Raw genomic sequence first — 19,968 nt, forward strand, 5'->3', positions numbered from 1 at the left:
TGCTGCTTAAAGTCCTTTACAATGGGGTGTGAATACTTAGGACATTGAGATGTTCAGGTGATATTTTCTAGTCAGCTTTTAACAGCTATGCTGCATCACAAGTGTTTCATTATTTGGGTATTATGGCCATTTAAGGCACAAAGGTGGTACAAAAATTGTATGAATCAATGTTAAAAAAAAAAAGATTAAAAGCTTTGTGGCGGTTGGATTGATCCGTTTGTACAGTGTCTAAGGAAAATACATTTAGATGTGTAAAATGGACCTTTTGTATTCCAAAACAATCTTAATACTATCTGAAAGCCATTTGTACATGGGTATACTGGGTAGAGTTGCTCAATGTTGTTGTTTTTTTAACTTTTAATATTTTAAAGTAATTTTTTATAAACTTTTTCAGTCATTGATTAAAAAAACAGCTTTTTTTTTTTATTAGGTGAGATTTTCATTTGAAATCAAGAATAGTGCAGAAAATTACTTTCTATAGTAAGAAGGTCGCTGCAACTGAAATCTTCTATAACAGAATTTTAACAAATCTCTTAATGTAAATCGTGAAAACTCTAAGTTATGAAGTTTAAAATATTGCCAAAGTGTGTAAAGGAGAACAATAATGGCTTAAAAATCAATCACCAATATTACGAGTTCTGCGCTATACCGGGTACGTAAAGAACGCAAATTTTTTTTATCGGTATTGCACTTTCCATAGCGCTGCCATTACAAGTTACTGAAAAACCTCCTTTTACTGTGCATACCGCACAAAACCCAAGGGCTGAGTTTAAAAACTGTGATCACGGAATAGCAAATCGCTGTAATGCAACCCCATTGATGTCTAAGGGGAAAAGAAAATTATGTTTAAACCTAACACCCTAACATAAACCCCTAGTCTAAATACCCCATAATCCGCCGCTCCCCGACATTGCTGACGCTAAAGTTATTAACCCCTAATCTGCCGCTCCCCATCATTCCCGACACTAAATCAACCTATTAACCCCTAAACCACCAGCCCCCCACATTGTAACTAATAAACTAAACCTATTAACCCCTAAACCGCCGGGCACCCCACATCACAAAACACTAAATTAAACTATTAACCCCTAAACCTAACACCCCCCTAACTTTAAATTAAAAGATATAACTATCTTAAAATAAATAAAAACTTACATGTGAAATAAAAAAAACTAAGATTAAACTATAAATTAACCTAACATAACTACTACTAACACTATGAAAAAATAAAAAAGCAAAATTACAAATTTAAATAAACCTAACAGTACGAAAAAAATAAAAAAAAATCTAACATTACAAAAAACAACGCTAAAATTAGGAAAAATAAAAAAACACTAAGATTACAAAAAATGAAAAATGAAATGATCCAAAATAATAAAAATTAGACCTAAGCTAATAGCTCTATAAAAACAAAAAAGGCCCCCAAAATAAAAATACCCCCTAACCTAACAATAAACTACCAATAGCAGCTGTGGAGGCGCGGAGCATCGTCGCCGGCGGCACGGACACCCAGCATGGAGGATCCTCTAATTTAGTCTTTTGCAATGTGGGGGGCCGGCGGTTTAGGGGTTAATTGGTTTATTTATTAGTTGCGATGTGGGGGGCCGATGGTTTAGAGGTTAATAGGTTTATTTTAGTGTCAGCAATGTAGGTGGGTGGCAGATTAGGGGTTAATAGGTATAATATAGTATTTGCGATGTGGGAGGGTTGCAGTTTTGGGGTTAATAGGTAGTTTATGGGTGTAAGTGTACTTTCTAACATTTTAGTTATGAGTTTTGTGAAACATTTTTGTTTTGCAAAATCCATAACTACTGGTCTCAGATTGCGATATGGATCGTGTCGGTATAGGCTATAACGCAAGCATTTTAACCGGACGGCACAACCTGTAATATGGTGCTATGGAAAATCCCACACTCAAACGTCATTTTTTGAGTGCGGAATGGATGTTGCATTACAGGCCAAAATGCTTGCGGTATAGCTATACAGCCGCGACTTCTATCTATTTAAAAAAATAAATCTATTAAACATCACTTATTGTAACAGGTTTATTTTTTTATATTTGTTATTACTTTAAGAAGAAGGAAACATAATGTTCTAGAAATTGCAAATTGTGATTATTCAAAATACCGATTTTGGGAATTATGATTTTTTTTTAAAAACCTGTGCAAAAAAATCTTAATCACCAACAAACAAGAGAGAATGGTTGCACCACAATCACGACAATATGATTGCCAAAGGAAAAGAAATCCTGTTTAAAATGACAAACGTGCTGTAAATTTGTAGGAAGCAAAAAAAAGCATTTTTACAATGAGATTACTAAATGCCCTTTCCAGATTATGTAGTCATAATTTCTATTTCCTGTAGATCTTGTTAGCTGTAGAAATATGGAAACAGGAAACCGCCAGAAATTGGTAAATACGTGTAACTGCAGTGCCTGTCACCAGTGGTTTCCTGCTTGGGATTAAACACATATGGGCATATGTATCAAGCCCTGAATAGAGCTTGATGCCCCGTGTTTCTGGCAAGCCTGCTGGCGAGCCAGAAACAGCAGTTATGAAGTAGCAGTCACAATGACCGCTGCCCCATAACCTGTCCGCCTGCTCTGAGCAGGCGGACAGACATCACCGGAAATCAACCCGATCGAGTACGATCGGGTTGAATGACACCCCCTGCTGACCACCTATTGGCCGCGAGTCTGCAGGGGGCAGCGTTGCACCAGCAGCTCTTGTGAGCTGCTGGTGCAATGCTGAATACGGCAAGCATATTGCTCACCGTATTCAGCGATGTCTGTCGGACCTGAGCCGCACTGTCAGATCAGGTCCGACAGACATTGTTAACTAGAGGCCATAGTGGTAGATCACAGTTTATCATTTGATAATTATTGGTATGTCACTGGCTGTCTTTGAGCCATTTTCAATGTTGACACAAGCACAATCAGCCATTTTCATTGCTTATCGGCAGAACTTTTCACATTACTGTTTTGGGGAAACGGCCCTATATATAACGTGCCAGTCCTGTTTTTTTTCTGTTCTCAATCTATATTCTCGATAATGAACATCATATTTCCAAGGCCACTTTTCACTTATTGAGTTCCATAGCTAAAATGACTTGATTTCCATTCAACAATTTTCAACTTATTATTGAGTACCCCAAAAAAGATTTCAAATGTAACATTAGTTTTGTGCATCAACAAAACACACTTACATTACACCAGCCATATTGAATGACATTAAGAACAGTGTTCCCTCTAAGGCCAGTTTTGTGAGTGGCCCAGCAGTAAAACAGTTATTTAGAGAAATTAGCAAACACTGTACAATGCAAACTGCAAGATGTGTTTCCCTTATTAACTGTTTCACTGATGGGAAACTCAAAAAACTGGTCTTAGAGGGAACACTAATTAGGAACCATGTCACCAAACACATACAAACACTACCTGATCAGCTATTTAATCTAATAAAGATAATAACAAGCACTTTCACTCTAACATAAATTAGCAAAATCAATAACCCACCAAACACAAATGTCCACTATAGCTATAATGTTCCTGTTCAAATCCCTTAAAAATATATACACACACATATATTTATGGCTTTGGAGCCCAACTGGTTAATTGCACATGTAACCAAGTTGCATCACTACACACCTGGGGCTCCATTACATATACAGTGTTGCCCGCAAAATCCTCTGCCGCCGGATTTTACGCGATTTTGGTATTACATATACGGCGTAGCATACAAGTTACGTGCGTATATTTCACCCTTCAGCCGTAATTTTTATCCCCATAGACTAACATAGAACAGCCGCGCAATTTGGTATCCCTGGAAGCCTTAACAAACACATAGATTTAAGCAGCATCTCAAGGTTAAAGGAACAGTATACTATGATATTGTTTTTTTAAGGTTTATTTGTGTATTTGAAATAGCTGATTTTGTTGTTTGAAGTGTCAAGGTATTTGAAATATTATTAAATAATATATAGAAGTATATTTGTCTTTATTTGGTAAGTCTGTGGATGTGCACATGGTCTGTAGAACAAAGGATTATTTCTAAGAGATCTCCCACACTCATTATGTAAAGTTATGCTGAACACACGGGGGGGACAATGGAACATGAGGCCCATACCAAATTTGCTATAATCAACTTACAGTTTGAGACAGGATGAGTCATAAAAGGCAAATTAAGAGGATAGATTGTCAGATAGGTGACACCACACAAAATATATGGAGACGAAATGTCTGAAATACCCTCTTGGAACTGATCAAAATCATAGGGAAACAGCTTTTATGCACATAGGTGTTAGTTATCCCTAAACATCAAATACATGTCTGCACTGCTAGCTAAACAGAAAATATGCTGTATTAAAACTTTTACAACTACTCGTGGATTGACCCCATGTGGGGCAGTGAAGGCCTTGGGAAACAAAAGACAGATGCTGAGGTGTGACTCTGAAGCTCACTAAAGCAGATAGCAAATAAATATATTTTTTTTCTCTCTGTTTGAATGCATGCCCCAGAATGTATTAAATATAGAAATTTGGGAAATTGTCTAATTCTCTATTATTATTACATGGGTATTTGCTAAGCTTGGGAGGTAACTGTTTTAGTCAGTCAAAAATGTTTAATAACCTCTGTATTGTTTATATTTTTCAGACATATAATCTCAGATCTGCATGAAGAAGGTTCATACATCCTGGGCTTATTAGAAACAGAAAATATGGCATATTCTTGTTGGAATACAGTACAATACTGAATTAAAAATAAGCTATTATTCACATATAAATGCCAGGATACCGATAAAATTGTAATGCATTTTAAGCTAATAATTAGCAGTATTAAATTGCCTTAATATAATAAAATGTTAATAATATAACATATTTGCTATCAGAATAATCAGAAAAAATAACCTAATATTAACCACCTGTAATTGGGGTTATATATGATTAATGCAGAGAGTGTAATCTGATTAAATAATCATTTTATAAAAAAATAATTAAGTTGTTTAAAAATGTTCAGAAATGGTATTAACTACATGTATTGCTATGTCTGTTTGTAATGCTGCCACCCGGTGTTGCCATGAGAGAGCTACAGCCAGAAAGCCTTTTGGCTGTTAAATATAAGATATTCCAATTATCCAATGACAAGGGACAAGGCTCCGTGGGCGTTCCCAATATTCACCAATGACTGATAATAACCAAAAACGGGGAGGGGTGAGATCAGATGATTTAAACCCCAGCATAGAGACTAAAAAAAGGTTGTTGTGTTGGCTGATCTAGAAGGAATAACTGCTGCAGTTATTATTAAAGCACACACCTACTATTTGACTCCATATGCATTATCCTCAATTTTGAAATTTCTGAGGTGAAACAATTCCTATTAAGGAATATTGGATATCAACTGCTCTTTACCCTGGTAACGTATTCAAGGTTATTGGCAAGACTATTAGTTAAATTCTAAGTCACTACAGTTTAAAGTACAGTTAAAAGATTTAAAGAAGCAGTGTGTTTTTCAAGTTAGCATTTCACAGCCTATATATTGTTCTAATTTTTAAAAACTTGAAACAAAAAGGGAACTGGTGAGAGCATAGTCAACTTGTATTTAATAGATTTAGAGAACAGTCTGCATTTTTACTAGTATTCAGCCTGTGTATGGTTAAACAAATTTTTGCTACTAAATTGTTTCATCTATGCAAATATATAATAATAATTCAGAAGTATATTGTATTTTAAATTGGTAGTCATAAGCCTAGGTATTGTTTAAATCTGTGTTTGATTGGCTAAGTAACTCATTTGTGCAAGTTCTGATATTGTCAGTTAATTTTGTATTAGGATAAATTGCAGTTAAATAGCAGAATATATATATTATCCTATTGCTTAAGAGCACAGTTTAAAATTGTATTGCTTGGATGTTAAAAGATTTGTAAATAAGGCTGGTTTTTAAGATAAGCGTGTATGAACTTTGCATAGCATATTTAAATAGTTTTCAAGTGCATATAATATTATTTCATTTCCTTTTATTGCAAATATATTTCAATATGTTTATGGATATTAACTAAATAAAAGAATTCAGATATTTATATTAATTGTATGGTCTAGTAGGTGCATGTTGATTAAGGGTTTCTATTTTTAAGGAAAATTATTATTTGTATTGCTTTATAACCCTGCCATAAGCTGATATATTATTTGGATAGCACTACTAAGATTTTCATAAATATACTGACATAATAATTGGAGGCACTTTGCATGAGATTTAATAATATTCATCATATTTGATATAATATATTTGTAGTAAATAGAAATTATTATAAAAGAGATAAAAAAAATCATATTTCGATATTAATATTTTGAAGATATAATTTTTGAAAAGTTGAAATATTGATTTTCATATTTCGAGATTGATATTAAAATCTTGAAATATTATTAAAGATTAATTTTTGAAAAATTAATAAAAATATTAATTTTTCATATTTAAAAATTAATCAAAAATATAATTTTTTCATATTTTCAAGGTTAATCAAAATATTAATTTTTCCTATTTCGAAAAATTAATTTTTCATATTTCAAAATTAATAATATATATATTTTTTAAATATAATTTTTTTTTCTTCTCTCTTTTATTGGCAAAAATTGTATTAGCATTTTAATTTAACTGAATACTAAACCAATACAATAATGTCTGTAGCCAGGAATGACTCATTTAATTCTATACATAGCGATGAAATTGGTCCCATTACAATACCCATTACTAAAGGTCAGGTCCTTAAGAAAGATATCTTAAGTTACATTAAAGGGAAGTTAAATATTGCTGGTAAATTAAATGATTTTGTTGATATGCTTGAAACTAGAGCTAAAAATATTACTGTTAATAATAATATGTGGAATGAAGAGAATGAATTCTTCCAGGAATTATTAATGATTAATCAATGCAAAACTCCCAAAAAGCGAGAGGAACTAATACTAAAATATTGGCCCCTCTTAATATGCATGATTAACGAAATGTTGTTTTGTGTCACAGACAAATGATTGCAAATACAGGAGCTAGAAAAAAGTATTCGTTCCTCACGCAGACGCGAAGAGGATTTAAAAATAGCCAAAAATAAAATGGATGAATTTGCCCAAAACCTAGCCGCCTTAGATAAGCATAACATCGACTTACTCGCACAGATACAAGATTTAAATAAACAGCTTACGCAAAGCCAGAAGGAATTAAGCGATTTAAAAAGGTCATATCGCCATAATGAAAACCCTTATATTAACAGTGAGAATAATACAGATAATGCTAACTCCTTTAGCGAACGCGTCAGGAACGAGGTACAAAAATATATAGAACAATATAGACAAATGACCCCTAATGGGTCAGAAATAGATTTCCCAAATAGGCAGTCACCTCATGATATAAATCGAGAGGACTGCTGTAGCGCAGCTGGTGCAGGGGAGGGAAACTCTAACAGAGAAGCCCAAAGTAAGTCTGATAAAGTCTATGATTCCCATAAAATAATCACCTTCATACAACGCGCAGTACCCATATTCTCCAATAAGGGAACAACATCTGTAATTGATCATTTACAGGCTTTTGAAAGTGGTTTAGCTATAATGAATGTTACAAGTGAGAAATTGAAAATTGAATTTCTGCCCTGGGTATTTGACAGTAAGCATCACAAATTCTTTGCTTCACTAAAGGATATGAATATTCATTCCTGGAATGGGGTAAAACGACAATGCAGAAAAGCATTCGGGCAATATCGCACTAAAACTGCTGCGAAAATAGCGGTATATGGTTTAAAGTGTCGTGCGAATCAGAGTCCAATCGAATTCCTTTCTGTATTGAAAAATTCGTACAGTATGGCTGAAGATAATCCCAGATTTGATGGCTCAGAATTTGTAAATTTATTTTTTGAAGCATTGCCTACACCCATCAAAATTAACTTAGCTAGAGATTTTGATGAGGACTGCTCATTGGAATGGCTGATCAAAGAGAGTACAAAATTATACTCTATTCAGCAATCCAGTGAACAGGGGGTGAAAAAGGAGTCAAAACCCAAAATTGTAGCAGAAACTAGGGTGTCACCTAACCCCCTCAATTTGGAGTCTAAAAAGAAAACTTATGCGGAGGTGGCCAGTCAAAACAGACCATCTCAACAGAGGTTTAACTCTGCCCCTTCCCCTACACAGGTTGAGATGCAGGGAGACTATAACCAAAGTGGGGGACATAATCAGGTGAATAATTACTCACAAAGAGAATACTCACCAAATAATTGGTATCCACGCAAGGGTAGATACAATAGACGGCGAAGATATTCTCAGGATAACTAGACACCCCAGGTATATAATGCTCCCCAAAGTACTAATGCTGAGCAAGCTGAATCCCAGGGGCAACTACGCCAGAATAGAAATAACGGCCCTGATTCTGAGGGAACCCAATGGTCCAGGAATCATTATTATGGGGCACCAAGAGATAGGCCCAGGGGTAGAGGTAACTTGTACAATCAGGTAGATATGCTGTTTACCCAGTTAAATCGGTTGAGCGAACAAATCGCTAATATGAGTCAAAAATCTACGGCTCAGCAACCGAACAATACTTTTTTAGGGGTACAGCCAGTGGTCAGCAGTGGACCACAGGCACAGTCATAAATACTGCAGCATCACCTGAGGGGGAGGGGAGAGATGTACAAAATGTAATAATAAATATCAATGATACTAATCATATTCTCTCCCCACAGACCGAAAACGGACAATTTAGCTGTGATGACAGGCAACCTCATCCGGGAAAAATTAACAAACCTCTTCCTTTGCAGCACTCTCTTAACCTTATCTCCACAGATGCAGTACACAAGAATCCAGCCGAACCTGTCATAGAGGAGACCGGTAGGTATGAAGCTTCTTCTGCGTCGGAAAGCATGGCAAACTCAGGTAACATGTGGCGAAGCCCACAAATGTATGGTAACACCAACTTTATGTGTGAAATGGTCGAAACTGCAGGAAGATATTATGTATTAGTTGAGCTGCAAGATTCAGTCTCCAACCCTATCAGGGGATTAATTGACACTGGGTCACAGGCAACTATCTTATCCCACAGGTACTACACACAGCTAAATGAGCTAACACCCCACAAACCTAAAATATGAGAATTTGACGGTTCTCTAATAGGTGTTGGGGGTAACTCCCTAAAAGTTTACGGTACTGCCTGGTTAAAATTTAAATTGGGGAACAGGGTCATAAGACACCCTGTCATTATAGTGGATCTGCCAACTGATCGTTTAATTATTGGTAGTGATCTCCTGAAGCGATTAAGCATCATAATTGATTGCATAAATAATGTAATTTGGTCACAAGTTAAACGTCCTATCAATTATGAAAAATCTGGTATATCTCGCACCCGACATAGCTTTCACGTGGTGGAAGAGAAACCAGATGCTGTGGAGGTTAATTTCAGAAATAACTCTGTACCTGAAATCACTATTCTACAAATAGATGATCAGACTCCTTTTAGTGGCTCTGATGGTAATACTTTTAAAATTTCGACTGGAAAGATAGCGAATATTTCCCTAGATGGCGATGTATTAACCATATCACTCCACAAGGGGGATCATAAAATCCCTAAGGGGGAGGCCACGCTCAATACCTCACAGGGATTGAGAGAGTTAAAGAGGATCTATTTATCCCTATACAAGTGCATGACCTTGGTAAAACCAAGTATGCTAAAATAAACTTAAAACAGGAAGCTAGCTATATAAGCGAAGGTTTATTAGCGCAGATAGCTGAACCTAAAGTGATTAAATATCTTTCTCCCCAAGACCACTGTGTCAACGGCCTGGATGACAGGTCTGAAAGCTATAACATCACAGCTAAGTGCTTATTATCTATCTCTATTGGTAATAAGTCAATGAAGCACCTGTTTTTAGTTTTAAATACTCCCCATAATCAAATATACATTGGCAATGATATCTTACATAGATATGCCATACAAATAGATTTGATTAACTCCTGCCTCTGGAGCAGGTTAAAGGGGGACCCTGAAGTATTTCAGGATGAAAATGCAGCCCTGAAATCAAACCAGCAATTGCCATATGCTGTGAATATGCAGGTATCTAGCGATGTTATAATTCCTGCTGGGGCTGATAAATTTCTTTTACCCTTGCAGGTAAAGATAGGTCAGAAATTAAAAACTTCTGAAACCCTAATTTGCCTCTCCCATAGAATACAAAATCTGGGTGTCACAGTAACCTACACTCCTATGGTGAATATTGGAACTGTTCCAATACATATTGTTGTGCATAACATGACCCCACAGGATATAACATTATCCAAGGGAACTACCATAGGATATGCACTGGAATCAAGTTATTACACTTTTGGATTCCAGAATAATGTAATTGGGCTTATACCTGAAGGATAATTAACTGAAGAACAATTAATAGAACAATCCTTTGCATCTATGCCAGAGGGTCTATTTAATATTCAGTCCATTTATCCCTTCAGCTCAGAGGAAGGCATCTGTAAAATTGAAGAAGCCTCTATAATGTTTGATCAGCCAATCAAACAGCAAGATTACCCCAATACCCAGAGTCATGGGAGCAATGTAAACTATAATCAAGGGGCTCTCACCTCTTGATTGGAAGAAGCCTATGAAATAGGACAGCCTGAAATCTTTCCAGGATTTCAGCAAATAGTTGAAGAGCAAATATCCTTAGCTAATGGCTGTTCCAGCGATGATGAACGCCAACAGCTGCGAGAACTCCTGATGGAGTACAAGGATATTTTTGCTAAGGATTCTTATGACTGTGATACTACAGACTTGCGCATTGCAAGAATACAAACAGATCCCGATGCGCCACCTGTATTTGTCAAACAGTACAGACTTCCCTTAGCCTCATATGATTCTCTTGCAGAGATCATAAGGAATTTGGAAGAAAGAGGTATTATCAGACAGGTGCACAGCTCTTATAATAATCCTATTCTAGGTTTCCTTAAGCCCAATGGACAATGGCATTTGTGTGCTGACTTAAGACAGCTAAACAAACGAGTATACATGTCTGGCTGGCCTGTACCATACATTGACCAGTGCCTAGCACAAGTGCAGGGATCCAAAATATTCACTGCCATTGATTGTGCACAGGGATATTGGACCATAAAGGTACATGAAGAGGACCAATATAACCTAGCATTCTCTTTCCAAAAGATCCAATATGCCTTTCAAAGACTTCCTTTTGGATACATAAATTCTGGACATGAATTTGCTGTATTCATGCATAAGGCTATGCCTGATGCACTGGAAAGGGGGACTTTATCTTATGTTGATGATGTTTTAATCAAAAGCACAGACTTTGAAAAACACGTCGCAGAGCTTAAACACATCCTCAGCCAACTTAAAAGGGCAGGTGTCAAATTATCCCTACACAAAGCTCAATGGTGCCGCACTCGTGTAAACTTCTTGGGACATGAAGTTACCTCTGAAGGATTAAATTCCCAGAAGAAAAAGGTGGAAGCTATAGTGAATTCTAAAAATCCAACTAACTTAAAGGAATTGAGATCATTCCTGGGCATGACAAATTATTCTCGCAAATTCATTGATAATTATGCAGAATTAGCTAAACCACTACTATTTCTTCTAAAGAAAGATGTAAAATGGCACTGGAGTGAGTCTCAAGAGACAGCCATCAGAGAGCTGAAGAGAAAACTCACTCAAGCACCTTGCCTAGCATACCCTGAAGGAGATAAACCTTTCTTCTTAGAAACAGGTTACACAGATGTAAGCATGAGTGCTGTTTTATACCAAAAGCATGCTAATTTGAACAAAGCCATTGCTTATGCAAGCAAAAATCTATCCCCAGTAGAAATAAAGTTTAACGATTGCGAAAAAGCCCTCTTATCTACTGTATGGGCTCTACAAAATTTCCGCAGCTATATACAGGGCGAGAAAATTATTGTAGAAACGGCCCACCAGCCTTTGCTATATTTGCAAAGTGAGAGAATAAGAGATGGGAATTTGTCAAATAGCCGCATAACAGCGTGGACTCTTTCCTTACAAGGCTGGCCCTTAGAAATTCGCTACAAGCAGAATAAAAAGAATCCAGTCGCACAAGGGCTTGCTGAGCGCCATGACTGTGCTGCCAGAGATCCTGGGGAAGAATTATCAGAAGATGATTTTCTGGAGGAACAATTGCTTTCCCCATATAAAATGTACAATGAGGACCATTGTCAAACATTACCTTGGGTATATGTTGATGGTTGTTCTTACCATGCCACTATTGATAATGAGCGCAGATTAGTCGCTGGCATTGGTATAACTTGGACAAATGGGTTCCCAAATATATCTGTAGGTTTCAACATTGGACTAAGATCCAGTCAAGTTGCAGAACTAACTGCTGTTTTCAAAACCATTGAAATGGCTATTGAACATGGTATTCATGAATTTGTGATCATAACTGACTCACATTATGTGCGTGACAGTTTTGTTGAATACCTGCCAACTTGGAAAAGAAATGGCATGCAGAAAAGCAATAACAAACCAGTCAAGCATGGCAAGCTGTTCTGCGAGATTGATAATCTGGTGGTATCCAATGATTTGACCATACACTGGAAAAAGACCAAGGGTCATTCCAGAGTTCTAGGTCCTGATAAGGAAGGCAATGATCTTGCGGATTCGTTAGCCAAACAAGGAGCCATAACTGGAGAACTCCTTAATATTGACCACTTAATGGGTGCAATTCAGGTAGAAGCCATTACCAGAAACCAGGCAAAACAACAGAGTGAGCCTAACTTGGTACAATGGAGTCAGGATTCTCCTAGTGAGGACCTGATCACTAGTCAAAAAGAAGACCCCATTGTAGGCACCTTCTATAAACACATAGAAGATCCTGAAAGCAACCCCATCTCAAAAGATGATTGTATTGGCAAAGAAGATCTAAGAATCTTAATAAAATCTAAATCACAATTCAAGTTACAGGATGGTTTGTTAATTAGAACCTCCAAAACTGGCATCCAGCAGTGGGTAGTACCCACCAAGTTCAGAGGTCTAATGCTTCAACATGCCCATGATGCTCCCACATCTGGTCATCGTGGTGCAAAACTCACGTATGAAATATTACGTGACTACGCTTTTTGGCCACACAAGATGTTCAAACCTACTGTCAAGGGTGTTTAATCTGCCCACAGTTTCAACCCACTGCACCAACGCATAGAGCGCCATTGCAGAAAAGGGGGATGGTAATGCCATGGTCAGATATACAAATTGATTTTATTGGTCCAGTAACAAGATCATCAAGAGGTAACAAATACATGTTAACCGTAACATGCCTTTTCACTAAATGGGTAGAGTGCATTAGTGCACCTAACAACAGTGCTGAAACATGTGAAGCATTGCTCATCAACCATATATTTTCCAGATTTGGTTTGCCTCAAAGAATCGAATCAGATCGGGGGACCCACTTCACTAGCGAAGTGATGACCAAAATATGGAAGATACTAGGGGTTAAAAGAAAGCTCCATATTGCTTATAGAGCTGCCTCAAGTGGTGGTGTAGAGCGTTACAACCAATCCATTGTTAAAATCCTCAAAAAGTTTGTGAGTGAAACAGGTAAAGACTGGGATGTAAAACTACCTCTAGTCTTAATGGCATTAAGAGCAACTCCAAGTAGTGCTACCAAAATGTCACCTTTTGAACTGATGACTGGTAGAAGAATGGTTCTACCTCAGCATCTGCTGTACCGTACATCAGACCAAAACTTGATAAACGCTGCCAATACACATCAATATGTGGAGAACTTAAGAAAACACCTGCAATATGCCTTTGCATTTGCTCAAAGGAATTTAGAAAGAGCCGCAACTGCCTCTAAAACATACTATGATCTCAAAACGTCCAAAAAGGAATATGAAATAAATGATAAAGTGTATCTTTATAACTTTGGAAGAGATCAGGTTAGGGAGAAGAAATTTCTTCCCTCATGGAAAGGTCCTTTCGTCATTACTGACAAAATATCTCCAGTGGCCTATAAAATAAGGATCCCCAAAAATGAAAGTTTCATAGATAAATGGGTCCATATCAATCAATTGTGGGCATGTCATCCCAGATCCCAACTACAAGTCATAGAGGGACAATGAAGTATCATATCCCCAAATGAACTAAAGACATACTGTAGTTAAAAGATGCCTAGCTGATAAACATGAAGACTCAAAATTGACAGACTATCTACATAGAAGACTGTCTATGAGGTATACGGTTGATCCTCATCAAATACCACTGACTTTAAGCCAATTCAAATACATGTGTCCTACATCTATTTGAAGTTGGAAGGGGGATTTATGTCAAGGTATTTGAAATATTATTAAATAATATATAGAAGTATATTTGTCTTTATTTGGTAAGTCTGTGGATGTGCACATGGTCTGTAGAACAAAGGATTATTTCTAAGAGATCTCCCACACTCATTATGTAAATTTATGCTGAACACACAGGGGGGGACAATGGAACATGAGGCCCATACCAAATTTGCTATAATCAACTTACAGTTTGAGACAGGATGAGTCATAAAAGGCAAATTAAGAGGATAGATTGTCAGGTGACACCACACAAAATATATGGAGACGAAATGTCTGAAATACCTTCTTGGAACTGATCAAAATCATAGGGAAACAGCTTTTATGCACATAGGTGTTAGTTATCCCTAAACATCAAATACACGTCTGCACTGCTAGCTAAACAGAAAATATGCTGTATTAAGACTTTTACAACTACTCGTAGATTGACCCCATGTGGGGCAGTGAAGCCCTTGGGAAACAAAAGACAGATGCTGAGGTGTGACTCTGAAGCTCACTAAAGCAGATAGCAAATAAAAAAAAAAATTCTCTCTGTTTGAATGCATGCCCCAGAATGTATTAAATATATAAATTTGGGAAATTGTCTAATTCTCTATTATTATTACATGGGTATTTGCTAAGCTTGGGAGGTAACTGTTTTAGTCAGTCAAAAATGTTTAATAACCTCTGTATTGTTTATATTTTTCAGACATATAATCTCAGATCTGCATGAAGAAGGTTCATAATTCCTGGGCTTATTAGAAACAGAAAATATGGCATATTCTTGTTGGAATACAGTACAATACTGAATTAAAAATAAGCTATTATTCACATATAAATGCCAGGATACCGATAAAATTGTAATGCATTTTAAGCTAATAATTAGCAGTATTAAATTGCCTTAATATAATAAAATGTTAATAATATAACATATTTGCTATCAGAATAATCAGAAAAAATAACCTAATATTAACCACCTGCAATTGGGGTTATATATGATTAATGCAGAGAGTGTAATCTGATTAAATAATCATTTTATAAAAAAATAATTAAGTTGTTTAAAAATGTTCAGAAATGGTATTAACTACATGTATTGCTATGTCTGTTTGTAATGCTGCCACCCGGTGTTGCCATGAGAGAGCTACAGCCAGAAAGCCTTTTGGCTGTTAAATATAAGATATTCCAATTATCCAATGACAAGGGACAAGGCTCCGTGGGCGTTCCCAATATTCACCAATGACTGATAATAACCAAAAACGGGGAGGGGTGAGATCAGATGATTTAAACCCCAGCATAGAGACTAAAAAAAGGTTGTTGTGTTGGCTGATCTAGAAGGAATAACTGCTGCAGTTATTATTAAAGCACACACCTACTATTTGACTCCATATGCATTATCCTCAATTTTGAAATTTCTGAGGTGAAACAATTCCTATTAAGGAATATTGGATATCAACTGCTCTTTACCCTGGTAACGTATTCAAGGTTATTGGCAAGACTATTAGTTAAATTCTAAGTCACTACAGTTTAAAGTACAGTTAAAAGATTTAAAGAAGCAGTGTGTTTTTCAAGTTAGCATTTCACAGCCTATATATTGTTCTAATTTTTAAAAACTTGAAACAAAAAGGGAACTGGTGAGAGCATAGTCAACTTGTATTTAATAGATTTAGAGAACAGTCTGCATTTTTACTAGTATTCAGCCTGTGTATGGTTAAACAAATTTTTGCTACTAAATTGTTTCATCTATGCAAATATATAATAATAATTCAGAAGTATATTGTATTTTAAATTGGTAGTCATAAGCCTAGGTATTGTTTAAATCTGTGTCTGATTGGCTAAGTAACTCATTTATGCAAGTTCTGATATTGTCAGTTAATTTTGTATTAGGATAAATTGCAGTTAAATAGCAGAATATATATATTATCCTATTGCTTAAGAGCACAGTTTAAAATTGTATTGCTTGGATGTTAAAAGATTTGTAAATAAGGCTGGTTTTTAAGATAAGCGTGTATGAACTTTGCATAGCATATTTAAATAGTTTTCAAGCGTATATAATATTATTTCATTTCCTTTTATTGCAAATATATTTCAATATGTTCATGGATATTAACTAAATGAAAGAATTCAGACATTTATATTAATTGTATGGTCTAGTAGGTGCATGTTGATTAAGGGTTTCTATTTTTAAGGAAAATTATTATTTGTATTGCGTTATAACCCTGCCATAAGCTGATATATTATTTGGATAGCACTACTAAGATTTTTATAAATATACTGACAGAAGCCTGTAGGTAGAATCAAATCTCTTCACTTTATCACATTGTGGACATATACTTGCTTATTTACTTTAAATTTTTTCTCAAAACAATCAACAATACTTGGAGGAGAGAACAATGGGAAGTCATAATTGTATTACCTTCATCTCTTTAGAACCCACTGGAGTGTAATTTATTCTGAAGTTAACACAGCTTAGCATTGATGCCACAATACTGTATATAAAGGGACAGTCAAGTCCAAAGAAAACCTTCTTGTTTCAAATAGGACATGTTATTTCAAAGTTCAGATTTAATTCTAACACTTGCTTTGTTCTCTTGGTATTCTTAGTTGAAAGCTAAACCTAGGATGACTCAAATGATAATTTCTAAGACCTTCTTGAAGGTTGCCTCTTTGCAATTGTGTCAAACCAATCACAGACAACACAGCCTCTCACCTGCAGCCTTAAAACACCTGATAATGCCCACCCTATCAGTAACATCACCACTATATATACCCATGTGTCAATTTATATTGCATGTGAGATATATTGATTTACATCTTAGAAGGGAATATTACTATATGTACCCTTCATAAACAACTATTGTGGATGTGAGTTATAGTACAAGAGTATGTCATAAATATGATAATATTACCTTTTTTTATTGCCATTTCCACACAGGTCATATTATATGTTTTAATAATATTAGTGTACTGAAACACACCTCACATGGATGTGGATGACAATTATATGGTAAATAACAGAGGGCAAGATTTATGGTGAACTATAAGAATATTTATTTCTTTTTTGGCTTCTTGGATGAGGGAGCTGAGGTGACTGTAGTGGATTTCCTTGTTCTCCTGGTTTGAGAAGATTCTGCTGTTTCTGCTGGTGTGCTGGCCACAGATGATAGGCTGGAGGCAGTGTCCTGCTGGTGTGTAAAGTGCTCAAGCAACACACCCAAGAGTTGATTTTGTTCTCTCCATCTATTGTCCATTTGCATATGCATATCAGACAGAATTCGCATCATCTGTGACTGGTTATGAACATTTGCACTTAACGATGCTGCCATGTCCCTCTGTAGCTCTATGCTACGTTGTTGTCTCCTCTCTTGGCTCCTGATGAACCTTTCATGGTTCCTGAAGAACCTCTCTTGGCCTCTCAGTGCTTGTTATGAGCCTCATCTGGAGTGCAATGTATTCCTCACCCAGGGGAGAATACACTGCATCCACAGGCTCTTGAGCAGCAGGGCTTCTAGGTGCTTGTGGGGCAGGGTCACCTGCTGTTGCTTGAGGTGCAGGGTCAGCTTCAACTGCTGTTTCATATGGGGCAGGGTCAGCTTCAAATGCTGGTTCATGTGGGGTAGGGCCAGCTTCAACTGCTGGTTCATGTGGGGCAGGGCCAGCTTCAACTGCTGGTTCATGTGGGGCAGGGCCAGCTTCAACTGCTGGTTCATGTGGGGCAGGACCAGCTTCAACTGCTGGTTCATGTGGGGCAGGGTCACCAGCATTTGATGGTGCTTGAGGTGCAGCTGTAGAATCTGCTATATTTCTATCTGCCCATAGTGGAGCTTGTCCAATTGCTGATGATGGTGGAGCTCGTCCAATTGCTGAGGATGGTGGAGCTCTCATGGTTGGTTGATAGTCCTACTGATGATGAGTGTGTGACCACTCAGTCTGTCCAATTGGAACTTCATGTGACATTGTCTGTGGGTAAAATCCCTGACTGCCATGAGATTGTGTTGTGGGGGGTAAATACATGGACTCTTTGTGGCTGTCTTGGCTCCACCTCAAAGCCAAAGGGAGGATATTCCTCTGGGCAGGAATCTGGCCAGGGGTCATATGGCAATGGTGGTGGCATCACTCTTGGGTCCTCAACTGAAGCCATCCAACCATGCTCATGCCTGGGAGCATACTGTTCTTGCGGTTGCCTGAAGACTGGTGGTAGTGGTGGTGGTGGTGGCATGGATGTTTGTATCCTCATGACAGGAGGTTCTGTGAAGGAGTCAAAAGATGAGATGGATTAGTAAAGTCAGATATATGTCCATGTGGGCATACAATATACATTGATACATGCTAGGGCCTATACTGATTAACATGTCAAACTCTATAACATGTGTCCTGTGTTATTCTGAGACATGTTAGTATTGCACTATTCCACCTCATATCATGAATTGCATTGTGTTAAGTAGTATTAGTGTCAAATATAATTGTAGATGTTTTTGTTAGTAGGCCAAATACCATGCTCCTCATTGTGTACATGAATGTGTGATATTAAAGGATGTTATATCTCAAATACATATAATACTGGTGTGTGAGATGTTACTCACCAGCATGATGTGCTGTGGTTGCAGCCCCTGAGTCACGAGCCCCTGGAAGTCCACAGACTGCTGTGATACTCAGGGACCTGCATATTATCTCCTGCCAGGTGTTATACTCAATATCCAGGGATGGACCACCACCTGTTCCCCTCTGGTGCATAGCTTCCTGCCCAATCTTTTCTTTGACCCGCCTCTTGCAGTCATTCCACCACTTTTTAAGGCCATCAACAGTCCTCCTCTGAGGGGCCACACTGTTGACGGCATCCTCTACCGCCAACCATGCCATTTTTCGCTTTTTGGCAATGCCTTTGCCCTTCTCCTGCCCAAAGAGGGCACTGTAATTGTCCATGATGGCCTGGACTAGGGCAACATTTTCATCAAATGAGAAGTTGGGACATCTCAGCCTCTCATCCTCCATGGACACCTGGCTTCCTCCCTGTGATGTCCCTGGTGTGGGTTCCTCCTTATCCTCTCCCTCCTCCCCTCTTCTGTCCTCATGTGCACCCTCTGTCCCTCTCCTAGACGTGCCTGCTCTCTGGGGCTCTCGGGCATCTCCCCTCCCATCATCCCTTCTAGTTCTCCCTCTCCCCACCCCTTTTACTCCCTGACAGGGGGGCCCACTGCTCCTCCTGTCCTCTCCTATACTCCTCTACCTGCCACTCCTCTCCCCTCCTCCCTACCTCTCCCTGCCATCCTCACACTAAATCACACTACACACACTCACACTCACTCCCAGTTCAATCACACACAATTACAACCAAACACTCAACCTATCACACTGTAAAAATCAAATAAAATGTGTGAGGTGTTAGAAAAAAAGTGTGGTGTATTTTGTATATGTATGTATGCAAAATATGTGTGTAATATGTAAAAATATGTGTACAAGCTTAATCAAACAACAATGCAACCTAACTAACTCCACTGTTTTCGCCTCTCTCTCTACTCTCACTAATCCTCCACTCCAGTGTAGTGTGTTGTAGCTCAACGAACAATCCAAACACACTGAAGAAAATGCCGGCTGCGCATGGGTTTATACATGAATTTTTAATAGCGTAATTACGTGTCACATTTTTATTTTGAAATCTGTCCATTTTTAAGAGTGTTAGCC

Source organism: Bombina bombina, chromosome 5 (genome assembly GCF_027579735.1).
Source record: "Bombina bombina isolate aBomBom1 chromosome 5, aBomBom1.pri, whole genome shotgun sequence".
Classification (NCBI taxonomy): Eukaryota; Metazoa; Chordata; class Amphibia; order Anura; family Bombinatoridae; genus Bombina; species Bombina bombina.